The sequence below is a fragment of the Sarcophilus harrisii genome, chromosome 1 (genome assembly GCF_902635505.1).
Source record: "Sarcophilus harrisii chromosome 1, mSarHar1.11, whole genome shotgun sequence".
In the NCBI taxonomy this organism is placed as follows: Eukaryota; Metazoa; Chordata; class Mammalia; order Dasyuromorphia; family Dasyuridae; genus Sarcophilus; species Sarcophilus harrisii.
In genome coordinates, this window is record NC_045426.1 from 628,067,311 (window position 1) to 628,081,055 (window position 13,745).

The 13,745-nt window shown below is 34.0% G+C and overlaps 1 pseudogene; it reads right to left on the minus strand.

Annotated features, from left to right (window-relative positions):
* Positions 1–6,368: 6,368 nt before the first annotated feature.
* Positions 6,369–10,061, minus strand: LOC111719140 (annotated as a pseudogene).
* Between the last annotated feature and the right edge of the window lie 3,684 nt (positions 10,062–13,745).

Consider the following 13,745-nt stretch of genomic DNA (forward strand, 5'->3'; position numbering starts at 1 on the left):
TGGGCAAGTCATTTAAACCCAATTTCCTCAATGAGGGGAAAAAGCAACACAAAACTAAGGAAAAAGTGAAAATAATATTTGTCAATATGCATTCAGACACCATAGTTCTTTCTCTCTTTGTGATCACTATTTTCATCATGAATCTTTTGGAATTGTACTGTATTGCATTGCTAAGAAGAGCTAAGTCTTCTATATTAGATCATCAGTGTTGCTGTTACTGTGTACAATGTTCTCCTGATTCTGCCTACTTCGTTCAGCATAAGTTCAGGTAAACATTTCCCAGATTTCTTAAAAATAAATCTGCCTGTTCATCATTTTAAAAAATAGTATTTTATTACATTCATAGCATAACCTGTTTAGTTATTCCCCAATTGATGGACATCCCTTCAATTTCCACTTCTTTGCCACCACAAAAAGTGGTAGGGTAGAACAAGTTTATCCAAACTGCTTTGACTCCATGAAAAAAAAATTATACAAATGCTGAATTTTTTGTATATTTATTAAAAATCTGAATGCTATGATATGTATTATTAATTACTATATGGTGATATATAAAAGAATCTTTGACATTGTGTTCATGACTTGAAACAGTCCAGTCTTTTTCAATACTGTTGTATTACATATAAAATGAAAATAAAGGTACCAGAAGTGATAATATGAAATAGATTGGAGAAGAGTATAATGATTAGCGACATGGAATAACCATGAGAAGACATCCAGCACAGAGAACAGAGATTTGCTATCTATATCAGTGAAATAGCTTCAGGGACTTAATCAATTATCACTGAGCAAGGTAGTCAGTTGATTAAGCAACTTGCTATTGGGAGAAGTGACTCAGAGGGGGAAATAAAGGCAGGATCTGGGGAGTGACTAGTTTGTGTATTGCGATGTTAAGACTGTCTTAAAGATATTCTGGGAAAACTGAGTTCCTTTCGAGACTGTCTCAAATATAATAATCAAGACAAGTCTCAGAGTTTGAAGACAGGATGGATAGATTCACAGTGGACTCTAGCTTTACCTTATTTTATGCAGACAGGACAGTTTAGGTGAACTGACCTGATTATGATTTGATAATGGGAACTAGATGCGCTCATTTTAGCAATTACTGAGAATAAGCTTTTGGGATTCACATCATATACATTAATGTGTGTAATTGTATATGTATGTGAATATAATGAATGTGTAAGAATGAAGATGGCAGAAATATGTGTGTACACATATTGTATATATCATCCAAGAGACCATTATTGATATAATTCTCTAATCATATTAATATTTACATATTAAGATGTACATATATGAAACAAGCTCTGAAAAGATAGGAGCTAAGATAATTGAGTACTACACTTTTCCTTTTGTAATGGAAAGGCATATTGGTTTCAAATTGAAAATATCAGAGTATATCAATTAAGACCACTGATATTAAGAGAGTTGAGGCAACTTAAAAAGCTAATTTTGGTTCTGCCTGAGAATTTTCACCTCAGGAGTTGATAGTGAGGAGTTATTTTTAAGAATTTCATACTTATCCAACTTCTGAGGATGAGGAACTTCTTTAAGAGAAGGAAGTCCTAACTAAAAGAGATATTTCTATTTTTTATGTCACAATTAAATTTAGATCTCTATTTCATCTATGAGTAAGTTTCAGGGCATACTCTCTGTCATAGACAGATACCATAGGCCTGCAAACTGGCACTTTTTGTAGATGTGGGCCACATGTCCTAGGAAAACAATCTGGGAGATTTGGATTGAACAGGAAGAGTGAATAAGAAAGTCCCTGAATCAGATAAAATAATAAAATTGATAGATAGCCTAAGGCATATATCTGTAGTGGTCATGAATAATCCCCTATAGGAAGGCTAGATTTTACCTAACATGTTAGCTAAGATGTTTGAGGGTGCCAAATTAGTAGACTCCTAGCTAATTTTGCTTATGGATTTTCTTCTCATGGTAGAGTAATGAGTGCAGAGACTAGGATAGATTGACTTCCTTTTAATTAATAAGCTCTGTGAATACTGAAAAAAACTATCAAACTTTCACTGCAAATATTGAGTCATCTTAGTACATGGTCCTCATGTATTCAATGATATCAGATCTATATAGACATAGATAACATTGCCAACATTGTTTGAATTGACATTTGTACACCTAAGCTTCAAGGATCAATATGTTTCACAGAGCCATCTCAACAGGTTCTAGTTTTCAAACTAGGACCATAGACACAAATCTGGACAACAGTATCACCAATGCTGAGCTGCAGGTAAAGAAACCAAGAAAACAGTGAGAAATAGACTGGTGTATAATCCTATTCATCTTGGACATGTATAGAACTAAAGGAAGGGAAGGCACAAAAAGATTGACATAACAACAATAAGAATCATATTTTGGTAAAATTATGTATCAGATGGCAATATTTCTATGGGTGTAGTAGCAAAAAAAAAAATGAAGCTTTGATCTTATAACAGTTGAAATTTTCTGATCCAGCTTTAAAAAATGAAAATAGGTCTGGGGAATAAGACTATCCTAAGCACTTATGATATGGACACTGAGGTTATCATCATTTCCTTACAAGTTTTTTCCACCTGGATTCATAGAACTTCATGCAGAAGAGATGGTAAAAAAATTAAGAATGTGGGCTGCAAATTATTTTGCACAATCAATCTTAATTTATCTTCATTTCTAAACATTTAATGATAAATATTTGGATAAAATACCTTTAAAGTCTATGACAAAAATTGGACTTGGAGATCTGATAAGGAATACCCCTTACTGAGATACATCCTGATTAACTTGAAATTTCTCAAGGAAGGTGAGGTCAATAGAAAAGTAAAAATTGTGGCTCTGATAGATCCAGACCCTCCAAAACTCACTTATGGAAACTAGGTGGTTTTTTTTTTCCTTTTTAAAAATCTTAGCAGGTACTAAAAGCAATAACCTAGCACCCATTGTCTGCACACTTTTTATCATCCAGGGGCTGTATAGAGGGTTCTAAGATACAGTCAAAAGGTTCCAATGAACCTCACAGAATCAATAATTCTTCGTCATCTGGACAGGTTCCTTCAATATTTTATTTTGGGGACCAAAATGACATCACTCTGCTGGGGTCCAAGTACAGTGTCTCTGACTGTGGCTGATCAGACCAATCAGAACTTTATCCGTCATGATAAAAAAAAAAAAAGTCCATGAACTTTGGAGAGGATTTTTATTTTTCAATTTGCACATTTCACCTTTCTTTTGAGCTATTGAAATTCTACTTTGTTCATAGAACATAATGCCTTTTTTGATGCGATCACACATGCTGGCAGTCCTATGCCAGTGCTTCTTGTATCTCACAATAGATTATTACAAAGTTCTTCAGTGAAGCTTTGAAAGTATCTTTGTAACTACTTCTGATTTCTCTGCCTTGCGTGATTTCTCTGTAAAACAGTGTTTCAGGCAAACACATGCTGAGCATTCAGGCTATATGACCAACCACTGGAGTTGCATTCTCTGCAGCAAAATTTGAATGCTTTGCTCAATGAATTCAGCTCAAGAAAGAACTTCAGTATTTGGAACCTTGGAACATCCCAAGATAATTCAAATGGAAGCGATTCATTTTCTTGTCATGGGGGAGGTTTATTGTTTAGGTTTCATAGGCATATAACAATGAGGTCAGCAAAATGGTTCCATGGACCTCTATAGACCCAGTTTAACACTTCTTCCCTCCCACACTTTCCTTCATAGCCTTCAAACACTAAATTAGCTCTGGCAATACATGTTAACCTTACCCACTCTGTGGACAGCCTTGCCAAATGTATTGCCAAGGTAAATGAACATTTCCATAAGCATTCAGAATTTCTCCATCTGCTATAACTGATGTCTCCACGTATGGAAGGTAAATTGTTACCTGGTAGAGAATTTGTGTATTCATTGTTGGATTAAAATTAGTACAAGTAGCAGAGAATCCATCCATAGTTTCTTACATTTTAACTCAAAAGCCACATTGAGTACACAATCATCTATGAACCAAAAGTTGCACTAACTCTTCCTCCACTTTAATCTTTGTAACCTTTTTCAAGTCAAATAACCTACCTTCAGGGCAGTAGTTTACCTTGATGCTATTTTGTCTTCATTGAAAGTTGTCTGACGATATCACTGAAAACACCATGCTAAAAAGCTTGGGTGAAGGAGTAGTCAGGGAAAACTAGCATTTCTGGTATGAGGGCTGCCAAGCCCTTTTCAGATCTGCTTTTCAATTTTGATGTCTACCTGACTTATTCAGTTCTCACCTGTGACTTCAATGTAGCATGCACAAGCTACACTGGCCATCCCCCAGGAACTGGACTTCCTGGTACCATAAAAGTTGACAGGATAGGTTGAGATTGGAACTCAGAAAGAAAACAAGTGTGTTCTTATTGCATGAGTGGATTTGAGATGTGCTAGAAGTACAACTCATAGAATCTATTTTGCTAATTGACCACTATTCAAATAAAGATCTAGGGGAAATTCTCTGTATCTCTTGGAATATCTCAGAAGTTGTTTTAAAAATGCTGATTATAGAGGCCTTATTTCTAAAATATATAGAGAATTGACTCAAATATATAAAAATTCAAGCCATTCTCCAATTGATACATGGTCAAAGGATATGAACAGTTAATTTTCAGATGAAGAAATTAAAACTATTTCTAGTCATATGAAAAAATCACTTTAAATCACTATTGATCAGAGAAATGCAAATTAAAACTCTGAGGTATCATTATACATCTCTCAGATTGGATACAATGACAGGAAAAGATAATGTAAATGTTGGAGGGGAAGAGGGAAAAATAGGACACTAATACATTGTTGGAGGAGTTGTGAACTGATCTAACCATTCTGGAGACCAATATATATATATATATATATATATATATATATATATATAGAACTAGAACTATGGCCAAAGGGCTATCAAACTGTGCATATCCTTTGATCCAGCAGTGCTACTACTGGGCCTGTATTCCAAAAAATGAGATCATAAAAAAGGGAAAAGGACTCATTTGTGCAAAAATGTTTGTAGCAGCCCTTTTGGTAGTAGCAAGGAAACAGAGTGGATGCCCATCAACTGGGGAATAGCTGAGTAAATTATGGTATATGAATGTTATGGAATATTATTGTTCTAAAGGAAATGATAACAGGATGATTTCAAAGAGGCCTGGAAAGACTTACATGAACTAATGCTAAGTGAAGTGAGTAGAACCAGGAGATCATTATACACAACAACAACAAGATTATATGATGATCAATTCTGATAGACATGACTCTTTTCAATAATGAGATAATTCAGGCCAGATCCAATAGACTTGTGATGGAGAGAGACATCTGAATCCAGAGAGAGAACTGTGGAAATTGAGTATAGAATACAACATAGTATTTATACTTTTTTGTTGTTTTCATTTTGTTTTCTTTTTGATCTGATTTTCCTTGTGCAGCATGATAATTGTAGAAACATGTATTGAAGAATTGCATATTTAACATATATTAGATTACTTGTTATATAGGGGAGAAGAAAGAATAAGGGAGAGAAAAATTTAAAACAAAATGTTTTGCAGGAGTGAATATTGAGAACTATCTCAGCATGTGTTTTGTAAATAAAAAGCTTTAATTTAAAAAAAAAAAAGCTGATTAATTGCATCATCACAGAATGCACCAGCCTTTTTGAATTACCTGTAGTGGTGGTGCCTAAGAAAAATGAACAGATACAGTTGTATGTAGATTCCTAAACTTTCAACAAAAGAACCAAAAAACTATGCCCAGATGCAAGATGTCCTGTATTGTCCACTAGGAGACCAGTGGTTTTCATTCTTGGACTCATATAGTGTATACCATCAGATTTATATGTCTAAAAAAGAGAAGGAAAAATTGCTTTCATCTAACCAGGGATGAAAAGCTACGCCATATAAAGGTATTGAAAGACCAGGGAATTTGTCTATTTATAAAATAGAATGGAGAGTTGTACCAGGATTATTTATCACAATTATTTTGCCCATAGAAGAGCAGATCAATTAATTCATTACAGTGTATATGTGTGTATTTGCTTGCATGTGTGTATAAATATATAATTATATTTATGTACAACAAATACATATACACATATACAGACATACAATTATTATATACACATACAATTTATATCCATAAGTATATACATATATACATATGATATGATATACATATACATACATATATCATATGATAGCATGCTTTAACTCTCAAAGTTAGTAACTCATATATCACAAAAGTGAAAATCTTATGAAATTTTGTTGAAAAGATTTTTATTCTAATTTTTAGGAACACAAAGAACTAAAGTAAAAAGGAGTGAATGTTTAAATTGGGGCAGACACAGCACTGTACTAAATAGGAAATTCTGCCAATGTTTTCAGGATGCTGTTATGACAGAACTTGATGTCTTGCATGATTAACTGTTCATACTTCTATCTAGGTAAAAAATACTGACTTTTTCCCCCAATAAAACTGAACGGACATCATCAATTTCAAATTCTCCACAGTCTTTTAGACATCACACTTCAATATATAAGCTTTTAGGGGATTTCATGGCCTGTATACGGCCTAATCCTTTATCTCTACCCAAACATCTCATGTAAGTAGCAAGAGACTTTTTATAATGATTGAACTATTCCCTTTCTTCAGTTGATGTGCAGAATTACAGAGCATTTGCCAAGACACTGCTGCATTCCCACCTGAGAACTGGAATCCAGAGTAATTGGTCACATAAATACTCCAACAATGTAGCTTTGATTTCTCAGCAAAGAATGGTGCCAGCGTTTGATTGTCAGAATCAAGTTACTTTGTCTATCTCTGTGGTTCTCTTCATGTTTAACTCTCTTTGCCTCTAGAATTTACCTGATTCCATCCTCATCAGAGGCTGGGACCTGGCAGGAAATGGCTTAGAGAATCTAGTGGATAATTTTCCTGTATAACTTTCAGAATTAATTTTTGTCTTTCAAGAAGTTAAGTAGGATGCTGACCCTCCTCCAAGAAATACTAGTAAATTCATACCTCAAAGTAGCTTCAATCCATTTTGTATATGTCTTATGAATACCTATTTATATGTTTTCTTCCCCATTAAAATGTGAATTTCTGTAAATAAGGATTATTTTTTTCCTTTTTTTGTAACTCTAGTGATTAGTAAAGTGAATGGCATAGATATTGACAAATTCTCACAGAATATCATTCTTCACAGCTAAGACATTAGATTCCCTCTACTCATATTCAGCATCCCCAGAGCTCCTGTTGAAATCCAAACTAATAAGGTTTCATTTTTTAAAAATATTTTCATTCTCTAAAAGCCCAAGGATATATTAATACATATTATACAGTCAGGATCCTCAAAACCTTTGACAAGATAAAACAGGGATCAAATTCTCATAGTATAGGATTTAATAGGGTTAAATAGAAAATCTTATACTTGAGAGGTGTTTTAGCAGCATGACAAAATATTTGGGGTGTGGGTGTGAATAGATCATGGTGCATTTGAAAGGAAACCCAAAATTTTAGGGAACTGCAAAGTCAATATGAATAATGAGCCTTATATAATATGCCAGAAAACTAATGTACTATTAGGTTACATAAATAGCAGTCTTATGATCTTAAAGAGATAATACTATGTCTTTTCTGATTTGGTCAGGACTTGCCTACAATAGTATTACCATTCTGTGATTCACATTTTAGGAAGGATAATCATTAATTGGAGGGTCCAGAGGAAGGATGTAATCCAGAATGTCAAAGGACATAAAAATCGTCTGACTAAAATCTGAGGATATTTAAACAAGGGAAGAAAAGACAAGATCTCTAATTTTAAGTATTTAAAGGATTTTCAGGTGGAAGAGGGATTAAGTTGTTTTGCTTGTACCCAGAGGGCAGAACTAGGAACAATAGGTCTAAATTCTTAACAGACAATGTTAGGTTTCTTCAAAAAGAAAAACGTGAGAAATCAAATAAAAATATTTAAATTATGGAATAATTAGAGCACACAAAGTAGTAAAGGATGTCTTAAGAAAACCTAAACTCTAAATCCTTCCTTTCTACATTCCTTCTTCTCTCCTTTCCTTGTTCCTTCATTCCTTCCTTTCTTCCTTTCTATTTCTATCACTCTATTATGTCAGCTTTTGAGTATATGTGCGTTTGTTGTTTGTTTATCTTTTATAAAATTATTTGTCATTAATCCATCTTTCCCAGTGATGACATGCCAGATTAAAATAAGAAATGTCTAGTACACAGATCTCAGACTCTGTCTGGTGGTTATGTTATTCCTGCTCAGATCTTCTCTTAAATTCACTCCATGCCCTGGGTCCTAAGTAAGAGATTATTCACCTGTGGACCACAAATGATTATGACAGAAAAAGAGAATCTCCTAAAGCTGCTAACTAACAACCTCCCATAGATACAGTATATAGTGCCATAGACTCCACTCCCAGACAGGAGATTAAGGCAAATCCTAGACCAGCATAGCTAAGCAGCTACAAGCTCTTCAGAGTCCTACCTTTCTGGGAGAGTTTCTGTAGCAACATATTCTATTTCTTGGGAGTTTAAGGATCTCAGTAGAAACAAAATTGTGAAACATGGGGAGCATATAAAACCTCTGTGCATGTATCTATTTCTCAGAGTTCTTTCTTTTATTCTTCATCTCTTAAAAGAGATTTCTAGATTATCACATAAACAGGGGCAGTAAGGCACCAAAGGGAGGGGACTAAGATTTTTGATTTAGGCAGTTGTGCTACAACAGCTTCTGATTTCTGCGGTTTCTATAGCCTGAGACTCGGTGAGAGAATGGTCAGAAACACATTAGATGAGGAGGAATCGAACACTTCTTAAATCCATGGTAACCATAATATTAAGAAGAGAGCAACACAATGGAGTTGAATCTAGAGGGGAATGAATTATCATTTATTGAAAATCCTCCTGGTTATTAAAATGAAGTATAAAACAACCTTTTTCCATCTATACTTTTCTTGAATTAATGTTGGTTTTTATTGCTAACTCCAAGAGTTGAATTTGCAACCACTTCCTTATTCCTATTTGTGATATATGTGTGTTCAAGTGCTTTAGGCCTGTTCCCCCACTATTCTTTGGAATGTATAAAGGTAAAAGGGATGAATTTTAGGAATTGGTTGGAGGAGGAGGAAGACTTAAAATATGAACACCTTTTTATTCTATTTTTCCATGTTAAATAAACTATGTAGATACAGCATATATTTAATAGAAGAGTTCTGTGACTTGTATCACAAAAAAGAAGAGTGAAGACATTCAAATTAGAAGGCAGTAGTGGATGAATTCAAAATGTTTTTTATTTGTTATATATTTGAGCAATAATTTAGATCATTCCCAGTTTAAATTCTAAATGCAGAGAGTAATTTGGAGTTTTAAACTGTACTACCTTATTTGGAGTAGTGTATGGAACATGACAAGATAGGAGATTCTGATACATATAAATTAACTATGTTTGGAGATTTTTTAATGAAACCACTTGATTAGTGATGTGAGTTAAGTATTACATAATGAAGAATTATGATATGATACTTTCCCAATAATTAACATAGAGAAACACGTTGTACTTATTATTATTATAGATTTTTATTTACAAGTTAAATGCATGGGTAATTTTACAGTATTGACAATTGTCAAACCTTTTGTTCCAATTTTTCCCCTCTTTCCCCCCATCCCCTCCCCCAGATGGCAGGTTGACCAATACATGTCATTGTACTTTTTTAGGTTTAGGGTAAGAAGACAATATCTGTGTCCATTGTACTTATACTATAGTACCTATAGGACCACAAAAGTCACAGTATACATATACTGTCACATATAGTCCACAGAACTGCCATACGTCACATACCATATATCTTATGCCTCCAATTACTTCATATATTGCACAAAAACTCCAACAAAAATTAGACAGTCTGAGCAGGGACCAGTGGTACTAAAGGAAGACATTTAAGCACTTACTGATCTGGGTTGAATCTCTGATGACCATCTATGTTGCATAGCCTCACCTGAATACCTCCATCTCTGTACTCATTAATCATATCTGGTTCACCACACCATCTGTTGTCCTATGCCCCAAGCTTAATGCTCTCACAACTGTCCAGGGAACCAAGGATCTAAATATTATGAAGGGCTGTCAGGTGGAAGCAGAAGCTGTCTTATTTTGTACAACCCCATAGGTTGTGTCGGCGGGGGGGGGGGGGGGGGGGGGGGGGGGGGGGGGGGGGGGGGGGGGGGGGGGGGGGGGGCAGGAGGGAACAGGGAGGGAGGGATGGAGAGACAAAGCAGAGAGAGAGAGAGTGTGTGAAGAATGTATGGTTGTATGTATATGAGACACAGACTGTTATTGAGAGAGAGACTTTGATTTTGGCTCCTTCAACCAAAGAGAAAGCTTTTCCAATATTTTTATTTAACCTGTACAACATGAACTCTTTGAAGGAAGGAAGTTTGATGATTTTTGTTTTTGTATCTTCATCACCTAATCCAGAACTTGACTCATAATAAAGATTTAATATGATTTTTAATTAAATTAAGTAAAAATAAATCAACAGAATAACTACACAAATTGATTGCTATGCCTAGGGATAAAACAAATTCCCCATACCTGGATATCTTCACCAGATAGTCACCAGATTACAACTGTATGAGTACTTTTTGGGAGCAAAGAAATCACATATTTGAATTTGAACTTTTGAGTTTGAAAGAATATTAAAGGTCCTTAAAAATAATACTTACTGAAGAATATTCCTTCTGAATCATCCTCCTTTTCTTTCCATAAAGGGTGGATGACCCCTTATTAGGTAAGTCATAAAGGTGATGAATATTCCTCTAAAGTTAATATTAATTGCCTTCTAGGATCCCTTCCATCCATATTATTCTGTAATTTTCTGAGTGCATTTTTTCCCAATCTATATTGCTCTTTAAATATTAGCTTTAGGATTAGTCCATTCACTCCCTCCCCAAAATTTTCCTCTAGTGTTTGGGATTAGCCTATCGTCCCCTAATATTTTCCTAAAATTTTAGTTTCTCCTATTGATAACATATCCTCTCCTGGAAACATTTCACTAATGGTGAAAAATCTTTCGCATATGCTGAAAGACAGCTAGTAATGGGAAATTATAACAGTCATGACAATAATAATCAACACATACAAAAGCCATTCCACTCACTCTAGAGTAACACCAACATTCCAGTTCTATAATATACAGGTATCTTGTTTGCAAAACAAAATTATCCCCAGGGCAAACATAAAATTAAAAAGAAAGCTTTATTTCCAAAGGCAAAATACCAATAAGTAAATGCTAGCTACTAAGAAGACTTATTTGACAATTCTTTTTATTAAAATGATGTCTCTTCCACTGAGCTTTACGTATTTATTTCATGTCTTTCATTCTCAGAATGACAGACATACTTAGGAAGCTATGGTTTTCTTAAATGTGTAACAAATTAATAAATGTGGAAAAATATACTGGCTTCTTCTCATTCACATTCTATTTACATATAGACTTGGATGGCAAGTAAGTAGAAATTTAAGAATCCAGTTGACTTTGTAGAGTTTAATTTATGAGATAGAGTGTGTTCCACAAATTTGACACTTTTTTGGACATGGAAGGTCATTTTATAGCCTTGTAGTGCTTAATGAAGTCCTTCTGAACTACAGAGGCAGGTAATTATGCTTTTCAGTTAGAGGTTATGAGATTTAATTAGATTAAGATTATACCAGTCTGAGTGCATATTTCAAGAGAATAGGAAAATGTGTGGCTAATAATATCTTTAGGAAATCAAAAAATGAGTAGGCAGGTTGAAGACAGCTTTAATGACAATGTGAAAAGAACTAAAACAGATTCTAAAACAACTTTTCAGGATGTTTTGAATACAGAAGATAGGATAGAATATGCAAGTATTTCAAGGTGCTGATGATTAAACCAAATAAAGACAAATATTGGACAAGCTCATAGAATAACTTGATCCTTGATTCACCTAAGAAAGTAAGAAATGATTGATTTCATATGTGTTTGGTAGAAATTTAATGCACTAGCTTTACCTAATTGGTACATAGATGAGCCAAGCTTCGAATAACTTCTTGGGGCTCCATTGGTCAACTGGTTGCTTAACTTTTATTTTCTTCATAAAATTTATTTTAAGCACATACTTTTCAAAAATTGTGTTAAACCAAATCAGTCCCAATGGAGCAGTAATGAACTGAACCAGCTATGCCCAGTGAAAGAACTCTGGGAGATGACTAAGAACCATTACATTGAATTCCCAATCCCTATATTTTTGCCCACCTGCATTTTGGATTTTCTTCACAGGCTAATTGTACAATATTTCAGAGTCTGATTCTTTTTGTACAGCAAAATAACGGTTTGGTCATGGATACTTATTGTGTATCTAATTTATATTTTAATATATTTAACATCTACTGGTCATCCTGCCATCTGGGGGAGGGTGTGGGGGGAAGGAGGGGAAAAATTGGAACAAGAGGTTTGGCAATTGTCAATGCTGTAAAGTTACCCATACGTATAACCTGTAAATAAAAGGCTATTAAAATTTAAAAAAAACCATTAATATTAATCATAAAAAATTGTGTTAAAGCAACAATAGTAGTAGTAGTAGTAGTAATAGTAATAGTAGAATTAGTAGCAGTAGGAGTAACAATACTTTAAGGTTTGTTCATAGTTGTTTTCATTAGACTGTGAACTCTTTGAGAACAGAGACTATCTTTCACCTTTCTTTGTATCCTCAGAGTATATCACAACAGTATCTATTTAATAAATATTTTTGGCTCTCTTAACTCTAATAAATAATTGTTAGATCCTTAAGACAACTTTGTGAGTTAGGTGCTATAATTCTTCCTAATTTCAGATTAATAAAAATGGTGTAGATAAACATCTCACACTGTACACCAAGATAAGGTCAAAATGGGTACATAATTTATTCATAAAAGGTGATGCAATTAGCCAATTAAGAGCATGGGATATTTTATCTATCAGATTTGTGTCTAATGGAAAAAACAGGACCAAAGAAGATATAGAAAGCATTACAAAATGCAAAATAGATAATTTTGATTCTCTAAAATAAAAAAAAAAATCACAAAACCAATGCAAACAATATTTCTTCAGCTGGATTTTGGAGGCAAGATAGTATTTTAATATACAGTGATTATAAGATTATATTTAAGGCTGATGTAATGGTATTACCAATCCCTATATAAGCACAGCTACTCTGTTTCTATTAATGTACCATCATAGGCCCATTCCCACAAGCTTCCAAACTTGGATCATTGATATAAGACTGAAAGGGACCTTTGAGCCCTACTTTTCTAACTTACAGTAAAGAAAATGATGTCCATGGAAGTTGCCAAAGATCATGTTGACAAGTAATAATTGAGATAGAATGTGTACCTAGATTCTCTGCCTCCAAATCCAATGTTTCTTCTATTATCCTTAAAAAAATGCTCTGATTCAATCATTAATGACTCTTCCCTTTCCCTTAAAACCATTGTCAAATCCTATGAATTCTATATCTACAATTTTTTTAAATGTTTAGTTCCTCCTTCTATTTTTCACTGTTCATGACATATTTAAGGCCCTCGTACCATCTTGTCTGGATTATTGTAGTAATTTCCTAATTGCTCTCTAATCTTTCCTTGTTCCAATCAATCTTTCACAGTAGTTTTTGAATAATCCTCACACAAGACTCATTCTCTCATTTAAAATCATTAA